The following is an 11,774-nucleotide window of genomic DNA, read 5'->3' as shown; positions in this document are numbered from 1 at the left end:
AAAAAAAAAAAAGGTACCCGGGCAGCCCAGGTGGCTCGGCGGTTTAGCACCTGCCTTCTGCCCGGGGCATGATCCTGGAGACCCGGGATCGAGTCCCACATTGGGCTCCCTGCATGGAGCCTGCTTCTCCCTCTGCCTGTATCTCTGCCTCTCATTCTCTCTTGAATAAATAAATAATTTTTTTAAAAAAAGAAAGAAAAATGGTACCCATCAGTGCTTCCATTCCTACAGAAAGTTCCTACTCATCTCTGCCCTTCCGATGCATGTCCTATAGTTGGTCAATCTTCATATATGGGCCAGGCACTTTTAAAACTGCTGCCTCTGTGCTGGATCTTGGAGCAAGTGAGATTGTGTGTGGGCCTTTTAAGAGTGGCATCTTGGTTTGTGTAGCTCTCCAGCTACCCCAGAATTAAGCCCCACTGATGTTCAGAGCCAGATGTTATGGCAGCTAGTCTTCCCAGTACAAACCGCAGGGCAGGTGTGCCTGATGATCCTCCGGGAGGACCTCCATCTCTGTGATAGCCCTCAGGCTTGTGGGTTGTCATGCTAGGATGTTGTGTTTCTGCCCCTCCTACTCTTCTCAGTGTGGCTTTGTTTTTTTATCTTCAGCTGTGAAAAAGCTGTTCTTCAGGTTTCTTCTCAGAGCAAGTTGTTCTATATGAAGTTGTAGCCTTGGTATGTGCAAAGGAGGAGATGGCGGCTCATGATCTTCCTCCTCTGCCATCTTCCCAACTGCCTTTACCTGATTGGAGCCTCTCTGCCATCCTGACTCTGGGAAACGCCCATAGAAGAATGGATCTACTGCAGAGGACACTATCTGGTACCCTATTGTCCAGACACCATCACCTGTGGACTCATGGCCATGGTCACCATCACAGCCACCATCACCCCCGTCTCAGCCAGCGAGGCCTCCCTGGTGTACAGAGACCACCTCTATTCCCACTCCAACTTCAATCGCTTCAGCCACTATGTGGCTGCCGTGGACAAGGTGATGGGGAAGTTCCTGTTGGGGCTGCAGTGAGTCAGTCGCTGACAGACCTGGGCCAAGTACACGATGGCCAGTCTGTGGTCCAACTTCCTGGAGGTGTGTGACCCCCACTGGAGCCCCGGCAACTGCGCGAACTCTGTGCAGTTGGAGAAGGTGTGCAGGGGAAGCCTGGCTAGCTGACTGCCTTTCCACTGGGACACTCCCCCTTTGGGATGTACAGCATGCTGCTCCGGGAGCTCTGTGTGCAGGCCCAGCTCCGCTGGAAGTGGGCACGACTTCTGTGGCCCACAGAGCACTTCTTCCCGTTGGCCTTTGCACTCCATTGGCTTCCCCAGCACATCTGACCACAAGCACGGCTGGAGTGATGACCTCGCTGGCCCCCTGCAGGGGGCACTGGTGGCCGGCCGGCCTCACCATTTGCTTTCAAGTCCCAGCCATCGCAGGAGGAGGAGCTGGGAAGGGAAGCCTAAGCTGTCACTGGCGCTGACCCTGCTCGAGGGGTCAGCAACCACTATACTACCTGGCCTCCTCCTCCTGAGACAGGACCTGGTGGGACGACAGGACGTCCTGGTGGGACGACAGCTGAGTAGTAGTATAGTCAGAGTAGCTGGTTGCAATACTGTGATTTGGAGATATGGGGAGAGCGATGCACTCTTTTCCCTGGCCTCGCTCTGTGTCTCTTCATCTTGCTGTTGATTCATATTTATTACATCTTAAATAAATTGGTAAATTAAAAAAAAAACAAAACCAAACACCCCTAAATAACAACAAAACCCTATACTAAATTGTTTTGGATTCAGTGAGGGCTAGTTATACTGTTTTATTACTATATCAGTTATTATAGTAATAATAGCTATTTTCACAGAAGCTTACTAATATGCTTCTTAACTGAGAAGCTACCATGAGAAATCTCACTAATATTATTATAATTAATAATAGATTCTTTTGATGTTTTGAACACATTATAATAACATTGATTTTCAAAAACATAATTTTTTTCCTAATTGAAAAAGCAGTACTTGGGGCATCTGAGTGGCTCAGTTGGCGGAGGGCCTGCTTTTGGTTCAGGTCATGATACTGGAATCCGTGGATTGAGCCCCATGTGGCTTCATAGAGTCTGCTTCTCCCTCTGCCCCTCACCCTGGTTGTGCTCACTCTCTCTCTCAAATTCATAAAATCTTTTAAAAAGAAAAGAAAAAACAATACTTATTCATAAGAAATTCCAAGGAGTATAGAAATATATAGGAAAAATCAATTAATTTCATCCCTAAAAATAGCCCTATTTTTTAAAAAAATGATTTATTTATTTATTTAAGAGTGTGTGCGTGGGGGGAGGGGCAGAGGGAAAGAATCTCAAGCTGACTCCTCCCTGAGATTATGACCTGAGGGGAAATTAAGAGTGAGTGGCTTAACTTCTTAACTGAAGGAGCTAAAAATAGCCCCTATTAACAGCTTGGACTATCTTTCTTCAGATCTTTTTCTATGCATTTACCAGCATATACAATAATTATTATTTTACTTAAACGTGATTCTACTATACATCCTGCTTTGAAATTTGCTTTTGTTCTTTTGATATCTAAAGATAACTGTCAATACTTAAACATCCACTTTATTTAGTGACAGGATAGTTTCTATTATATGAATCTACCATTATTTGTCTACACCCACCCACTTCCATTTGACAAATATATATGTTATATATATATATATTTTTTTTAGTTATAATTTTCAAGGTTCCTTAAATGTCATCTTAATGACAAACAGCTACTTTAAAAAGTGCAATAAGACACAAAAAGAGAAAAAAAATTAAAACAAGTGAGTCAATGTTTGTTTAAGCAATGATAAATCTTGGTGTATCCTGGGAATTTCTGGCCAGAGCTCTATAGACAATTGGCCCAGCTGATGCAATTATAATGCAACCATATGTCAATGATGCAAGTGTGTAAAATTGCAAACAAATGTCTTTGTTTTAAGGAACTCATGGCATAACCACTTTAGAGACTGTTCATATTAGGGCTCTATCGGGTTTTCAAGTCTAGAGAGCTACCTAGAGGCCTTGTTGTGATCTCATGAACCAGCAAGGAAACAGCCCCCTGGGCTTCTGCTTCCCTTTCATTGTCTTTATTTTGACCAGTCAGTGGCAGCAGCCCTAGAATCTTTAATCTCTCAAACCTAAAGAAAGAGTTGTATTGCAAATCGCTAAATGGATCAAGATTTAATATAGATGAGGTTCCAGACAGAACAAGTGTTAAGATTTATGTGATCTGCAACATGTCTTGAAGCTCTACAAGTCTGATTAAAAAGGGAGCTAGAGGGCTTTGGGGGGAAGGCCACCTCTAATAGCTCCCTGTGCTCAACTAGGAAAGACCAGGCAAACATGGCTTGGCAATGCCCCCCGTGCAAAACTAGAACTTAAATCCATGGCTGGGCTGCTCCCAGCCAGGCTTTTACCAATTTACCCCTTTCCAAATGAGTATAAAAAGCAGGAAGTACGCTGGTACTTGGGAATTTCATGAATGCCATTAGCTTTGTTGAATTTGGATTCCTTTATAGGAAATGTTCTAATATGTTCTAACCATTGCCTCATTTAGAGCTACACATTAATGGGACGAATGCTACAGATGGGACTTTAGAATAATTTTTAGAAATCAGTATGTCACTAGATATGAATAAAATGTAAGTCCGTATTATATCCCAGATGACCCACAATATGCGCAGGCAGTAATGACAAGGTTGCAAAGAAATTAGCAAGAAGAATATTAATAGCCAACTTTTACACAGCCTTCTGTGCCAGACTCTATTCTAGGCATTTTACATGAATTTCCTCATTTAAATCTCACAAGGATCTTATGAATTTAGGTGTGGTTCTTATTCATCTTTTATAGTTGAAGAAGCTAAAGCATGGAGAAGTTGATAAACTGGCCCAGGGTCACATACCCAATAAGGGTAGAGTGGTGATTCAAACCCAGGCAGTCTACCTCTGGAGTCTGCACAGTTAGCCACTAGTATGTCTGAGAAATTTAAAACTTCAAAGTCAAGATCAGATCAGCTGTGGTGCAGTGAGCACCCCCAGAGCCCTGATAAGGTCTTGCAATTCCATCTCCCATGAAAAGGAGCCAGGTCTGGGGCAGGAAATGAACAAGTGAAACTGGAAACATCTTGTTATATAGACAGTTGAGGAAGCTATCAAAGACTACTAGGATTGTTCCAAAAGAGCACAGAAGCCAACCTAACGAGGTTCCCACTGGCCAAAGATGGGACTTTTTGAAGGCAGTAAGTTGAAACATCAAATATGTTTAAGTCTATGAGTTCATAATGATGCTCAAAAAATTGGTCACATTTAGAAGATAATTGGTAGGTAATTATTGATTTGAAAACCGGTAAATGAATTCTATTGTTTTTCTAACCTTTTGATGTGAATCACATCCCTGAGTAACTGAGTAAAGCACGACATGAAGCTTCCCTTATAGAAGTATTCCAGCTGCTAAATATCAAAGGAATGATGAAATTAGAGTATCACCTTTCTGTAACCCCTAAAGAACTAATGTGTCTAGACCTTGAATATCCCTGTTTATAAAACAAGAAAAAGACAACCAAACAATATTTACCCCTTCTTGGAAAAAGGAAGAACACACCAACACCCATAAAAAGTCCTACCCAAAAGTCCAAATTTCATAAAGATTCTCATTCTCTTAATTTAAGAGAAAGTATAGAGGACAGAGGAACATGTTACACTCTACCATGGGAACGCAAACAGCAAAAAAACAGACTGTGGGAAACTCTACAGGACAAAGGACCTGATTTCTTCAATAAATTATTTATGAGAAACAAGGAGGGAAGGGGAAACCTATAGATTAAAAGAGACTCAAAAGGCATATCAACCAATGGCAATGTGTGGGCCTTATTTAAATCTTAATATTTTTCCAGACTGTAAAGAAACTATATTTATGAAATTACATTTATGAGAGTTGGTAATTTGCCCAATGACTGAATATTTGATAATGTTCAAGAACTATCGGTAATATCTCCAGGTATAATGGTATGTGTGTGTGTGTGTATATATATATATATATATATTTTTAAATTTATTTTAAAGTCTTCTCTTTTACTGATGACATAGTAAGCTCTCTCTGGGATTTGCCTCCAGATAATATGCAATGAAGTTGGGGGTAGAGGTGAAACAGGATTGGCCATGAGTTGATAATTATTGAAGTAGGTTGGGTCATATAGGTTTATTAATGTTCTTTCTACCGTTGTATATGTTTGGAAAATTTAAATAAAATGTTGTCTTTAAATGTAGTAAGTAATTTTGGGGCTACTACACAAGGTACACACTATTTCTGATCAAAGAATACATGAACGATTCAGCCCCAAATACATTACGTATGAAGATGAAACAAACCTTACGCTCATGACTTTAATGTATACCTTTCCTGGGCTATGCAATGGAAAAAGATTAATTTTAGTAGCTATTGTTAAATTAAAGTGTGAAAACCCTCAGCTAGAAATAGAAAGATAAAAACCAGATGGTACTGTTTCATGAAATATCATCAGCAATAATTTATAATAGTTTGGTAGCTATTGTTTGAAGAGATTCATTTACCAATGAAATGCTTGAATTTTAAATCCAAGTTGATGAATTACCCTTAAGTCTTCACCACAATGTCACAAACCCTTGTTAGGGATCTACTCTGTGCTAGGTGCTGGGAATCCAGAACTGTTTCTGCCTCTCACAGGAGAAAAAGGAAAACAACACACCACTAATGAGAAATGGCTGGAGATATGACAGCGGGTGAAACGAGATATTGTAGCTCAGTGTTGAGGTTGGTGCCACCTGGAGTGGTGAGAGTTGTTGGAGACATAGCTCTTGAGGTTGTGTTAGGCAGAGAAAGGGACTGGGTGAAGGTGTCTCTTATGGAAGGCAAGTCCTGAGATGGAAGGGATGATTCCCTGGGAATCTTATTTTTCATGCTCTGATATGCTAATGACTAAAATTCTCATCACCCCTGACCCCTCTCCTGAGTTGCAAATGCCTATGCTTCATTATGGATTTCACTGCAAATTCACTGTGTGCAAAAACCCTACTCATTACGTTCCCCCCAAACCTACTCTTTTTCTCCTGTGGTCACTATCTATGCAGGCATCCAAGATACAGACCTTCAAGACCTAGGCACCTGTGTGCCCCTTCACGATCTGAGAGCCCACTTTCCAAAAATCTGCAGCCCCACCTCCTTCTCTGTCCACAGCTGTGGCCCAGGGACAAGCCTTGCTATCTCTCAGACAATAGCAGTGGCTTTTCCACCTCCAGTTCCTTCTCACTCCAATCTCTTCTACTCTGCCGTCAGAATAGCAGTGTTTCCAAGTTTCACTCATAAGAAACACATGGAGTGTTTATTAAAATGCGGATATCCAGGCTTCTGCTGGACTTCTGATGCTGTGAGTCTAGGTTGGGAATCTGGGAATCTGTGTTTTCAACAAGGGCCCTGAGTTACTATTACCCTCAGGGAAGTTTGAAAAATGCTGTTGGACACACATCCCTGCTATATGTCCTTGTGAGACCTCCATACAGCACTGCTTTTTAAAAAACTTACTTCTTAAAGCTCTACACCCAACATGGGGCTTGAACTCATGGCCCTTAGGTCAAGAGTCACATGCTCTACCAACGGAACCAGCCAACCACCCCCACATAACAGTGTTTTAAAACACTTACTTAAATGTGATTTCTAGTAAGAAATATAGTTTATGTGGCAAAGCAGGACATACAAATATTTATATGTGCAGTAACAAATACAATGTCCACAAACCAACTTTTCCTCCTGTTTTATTTCACTTTAAAGTAATGATAGTCAGAGACTCACTAAGTTGACTTCAGACCCACAGTTTAAAAACACTGAACTGTGGGTTAAAATCCAAGTTCCTTAGCTTGTTTTGTCATATTTTAGTTCATAGTCATGTTTTGCAAATATTTCCATATTAAATTGCTTAATGGCCATGATTTATCCTGTGCATGATGTACACTCTGTTTAGACCTTCTCTCAGCTTCTCGTTCACTTGGTGAACTATTTTCTTTCTTCAAATCTTTGGTCAGATATCATGTCCCTTGTGTAATCTCCCCCTAAGTACCAGAGCCACCATGAAGGGATTTGGCCCAGATGCTCCCTTTGCAATTTACACATGGCCAAATTGGTATCTAGCACCTGCTTCCATACCCTGAAGTTACCTGTCTGTAATGCTTGTCACTTGAACGTCACCACACTCCTTGACTATAAGGAGCCTTTTGTTAGCAGTTTCTAGAAAAAAGGGCCAAGAAAGATTCAGGACCTAGAAAGATGACTGTTACATAATGGAAGTGTGGTAAACTGTAACCTGGTGGCCTGTGTGAAGGAACAAGCATCACGAAGTGCTAGTGTAGAGGTCAGACAGGAGACAAAACAGGAAAGTCACTTGTGATCAGGTTGAGAAAAAGGCCTAAATGTAATGCTGGAAGACTCAGACTTTATCTTCCAGTGAAAGCAACATTTTGTTCCTAAGTGGGGTTATTTGTCCAGAGCAAGAATATGAATGACGAGAGTTTTATTTTAGGAAGACAGCTTTGATAGTGTGGTGCTGGATGCTAAGAGGGAACTGAGAGCTTAGACTAGAGGCTGTTGGGATGATGCCAATGAGTAGGGTCTGGGGGAGACCCTGGAACCTGTATTAAGTGAGGCCCAGTGACTGGCAGCGTTCTAGGCATGAGAGGGTGAAGAATCAAAAATAACTTGGAAGTCAGCCGAGGGATCAAGGTCCACATCAATAGTGATAAGTCATGTTAATACTATGTACCCCTGATATGGTGTGCTGAAAATGGTGCTTGGCCTCTCTGGTCCTTTTTCCAATAACCCATGGCTGCAGTCTCATCATGAGAAAAACATCAGATAAATCCCATTTGAGAGACATTCTACAAAATATCTGGCTACTAGTCCTCAAAACTGCCAAGGTTGTCAAAACCAAGGAATTCCTAAGAAATTACAACCAAGAAGAGCCTGAGAAGACATCTTTAAGTGCAATGTGGTACTCTGGGTGGGATTGCAGAACAGAAAAAAAAAAAAAAAGACACTAGAAATTTGAATAAAGTGTTGACTTTAGTTAACATGTCAACATTGGTCTATTAATTGCAGCAAATGCACCCCACTGTCTAATAAACCTGACCTGGAAGCTATGTTATATGATGTCGTATAGATGTTTCATGTTATATGGATGATGGTGATGTGGAAAATGCAGAGACGGCCTTGTGCGGAGTATAAGGTCATTTTGAGACCACCATCATTTCATTGGTTTTCAAAATCTAAAGCTTCTTATTTGAATTTTCTTGCAATGTATCTCTTTCACTTCTGGATATTAATAACCAAGTCAATGTAAAGTCTATTCTTTCCCTGCCTGCCCTAACTCGGAGGTAACTGGCAGGTCTCACTGAGGCACAAATTAACACTATGACTACCCAGTGCCTGGAATGTTACTTCCCTACGTTATCTCTTAGTTGGCTCTTCTTGATCATTCAGCTCAAATGTTCCCTCCCCAGAAAGCCTTCTTGGATTACCAGATCTAAAGCAGCCCCTCCCATCACTCCCTGTTGCATCCCTTGTTGTGTTTTCTTCAAGGGATTTTATTATGATCTATAATTCACATGTTTGTTTACTTGCCTATTGTCTGTGGCTGACCTTCCCATCAGAATCAAAGTCCCACCATGAAGGTAAAACCTCATCTGCTTTATCGGTGCTTTAGTCTACAGCCCTGGGACAGTACCTGGTCAGGCTCAGGAAATCTCTGCTGAATGGATTCAGGTAAAACACTGTCTTTGCTAGCTCAGGTTGTTCTAACAAAATACCGTAAACTGGATGGTTTACACAGCAGACATTTACTTCTTACCATTCTGAAGGCTGGAAGGTCCAAGTGATGTAGATTTGGTTCTGAGTGAAAGCATTCTTCCTGGCTTGCAGATGGCTTTCTTCTTGCTATGTCCTTACACAGCAAGAGGAAGAGAGAGATAAAGAGACTACAACTCCATTCCTTGTGGCTCTGTCTCCTTTGCTACTCAGATGTAGTACTGTAGGATTGCAGTCATTGCAGGAGAATGGACTTTTTTTTTTTAAAAGATTTTATTTATTCATGAGAGACACATAGAGAGAGAGAGAGAGAGAGAGAGAGAGAGGCAGAGACACAGGCAGATGGAGAAGCAGGCTCCATACAGGGAGCCCGACATGGGACTCCATCCCGGGAATCCGGGATCATGCCCTGAGCTGAAGACAGATGCTCAACCCCTGAGCCATCCAGGCGTCCTGAGAATGGACTCTTTTATAGTATTTCTCTCTCATATTCCTTTAAAAAGATGAAAAGGAAGAATTTTTTCCCCTTTATAATTGCTTTCTCCATTGCTTTCCCAATTCTCCTTAGATAAAGCAAACCATGCCGACCATAGACACCCATCTAAATGAAATTCATTTTTTCCTGGCAGATCTTAAAGAGGAGTTAGTTGAAGGACCCCCAGACTGTCTTCCTCTATCTGGAATCAGGGGAGGGAAGAATTGGCCACATTTACTCTTTTATCCTTTTCCTCTTACCAATTTTTCTTTCCCTGCTTCCCTTCTTTGCCTTTGACTCTCTCCTAATTCCCCTGGTCTCGTGCAGGGAGAGCCATGAGTGTCCTGGCATACTCCAGATCTCAGGGGAGATGCAGGAAATGACGTGGGGCTTGCTCTAGGAGAAATATCACCCCTAAGCCATGCTGGAGGATCGCTTTGAGGTTACGAGAGCCAGGACCTCCCTCAACCACAATAAACACTTTTATGGCAAAGCAGGAGGATGAAGAACACTCTCTTGGGGGTCCAGGGAGGTTATTGCTTAATTTATTCAAGATGTGTGTGTGTGTGTGTATAAGTGTACGCATGTGTATAAGTACACACACATAAATAAAACAAGCAGGGACACGTATTTTTTACCGTTTTGAGTTCAATGGCATTTCAATTGTATTTTTGAGCACTTCAACTGGAGAATCTATTGAACCAAGTTTTTTTTTTTTTTTGAAAGATTTTTATTTATTTATTTGAGAGACAGCACAAGCTGGGGCTGGGGGGAGGCAGAGGGTGAGGTTGAGAAGCCCAAGCAGACTCCCTGCTGAGGGCAGAGCTGGCCCCAGGGCTCCCCATCCGAGAACCCTGAGACCACGACCTGAGCCGAAGTCAGACACTTAACTGACGAGCCACCCAGGCGCCCCTGAACTAAGCATTTACAGGTATTTACTAAGAACAAACACAAATTCTGTGTATATAAAAAACATGTGCAACATTCCTTTACTACAAGAGCTGTTACAGCAACTTGCAGACACACGAAATGCATCTCAGGCTGTCTGAGCGTGGTTTCAACCAACCGGAATAAGGTAAGGCCCTCCTTGGCTGCTGTTTATCCTGCCGTGCACGCACGCACACAGACACACACACACGCACACAGACACACACACACGCACACAGACACACACACACACACACACACGGTGTGTTAGCAGATGCAGTAAGCAACACTGAATTGATAACTGAAAAAGTACATTTTGTAGTCACTAATTGCGGTTAGTGACTAAAGGTCAACCAGAAAGGTTTTACCCTTTGGGAAAGAGTCTGAAGAGAAAAATGGCAAGAGCAGAAAATTTCAGGTTTGAAAAGGGACAGAATGGAATCCTTCAAAAGAAGGAAACTTCTTTAAAAAAAAAAAAAAAAAAGAGGAAACTTCTGTCTCGTGTGAGCGTTCCCAGGGCCTCAGCCAGCCCTGGCGGGTCTGGCCTCTCCCAGGGGAGCCTGCAGGGCCCATCCGCACGTGTGCGTGCTCCATTTTACCTGATTTAGGGGCCACTGTCAAATGACCAAACTCTGATGCCTGAGGCTTGACCCAGATGCTGCAGTTCAGGGAGGCCTTTGGGAGGCAGAGAGCAGGAAACAAGCGAAGGTCAGGTGCGTTCATCCCACGGGTTTTATTGAGCAGTGTTCTGCACCGGGTACCGTCCCAGGTGCTCTCCCTTCCTGGAGCGCACATGCAGTGGGGCCTACCGTCTTGAAGGCTGTCCCCAACGTCCTGAAGGTACTTCCAGGTTGATATAAGGAAAATGTGGGATGAAGGTGAGTGGGTGCAGGGGGGTGGACAGTAAAGGTCAGGTCTGTCATTGTCTTGGAATCAGTCTTGGGTGGGGTCTTGCTCGCTCAGTGCCATTCTTATTTCTTGAGAAGATGCTTTGCCCACAGGGTTTTTTGCTGGAGTTGAGATAAACTGGAAAGAAGAACTCAATCAATTAGAAAGTTTCAGGTCAAAACAGAGGAAGTGGGAGTCCTTTTTCAAAATGTCCAGACTTGGGATACGTCTTGGTGGTGGGGCTGGTGAGGCCTGCTGCTGGGGGGTGGGGGAAGAGAAAGAGGACACCAGGACGCCTTGTAGTTTGGGGCTTGAGCAACTACGTGGATGGGGGGCTGGTAATTGAGATGAGGAAGATGAAGGGAAGAGCGTGTTTGGAGATGGAGTCAGGTTTGGTTTGGGGTCATTTTAGACTCGAGTTATCTGTTAGGGATCTAAGAGGAGAAACTGGGGAGGCGATTGGCTCCAAGTTCAGGGCTGGAGAAGGGTCTTTGGGAATCATCAGCTGCAATCTCCTTGCCCCTTAGAATGGGTTCGGAGCCTTCCCCACTTTCGGGGAACTCAAAAGCCCTCAAGATGATTTGGGGGAATGATCTTGGTAGACAGGGAGGAGGAGGAGGCTTCATTTCTTGTC

The 11,774-nt window shown here is 42.9% G+C and overlaps 1 pseudogene; it reads left to right on the top strand.

The window, feature by feature from the left end:
• The first annotated feature begins 615 nt into the window (after positions 1 to 615).
• LOC140642305 (phospholipid phosphatase 2 pseudogene) lies at positions 616 to 5,283 on the top strand (annotated as a pseudogene).
• The last annotated feature ends 6,491 nt before the right edge of the window (positions 5,284 to 11,774 follow it).

The sequence above is a fragment of the Canis lupus genome, chromosome 11, assembly GCF_048164855.1.
Source record: "Canis lupus baileyi chromosome 11, mCanLup2.hap1, whole genome shotgun sequence".
In the NCBI taxonomy this organism is placed as follows: domain Eukaryota; kingdom Metazoa; phylum Chordata; class Mammalia; order Carnivora; family Canidae; genus Canis; species Canis lupus.
This window is presented reverse-complemented; position numbering and strand designations above follow the sequence as displayed.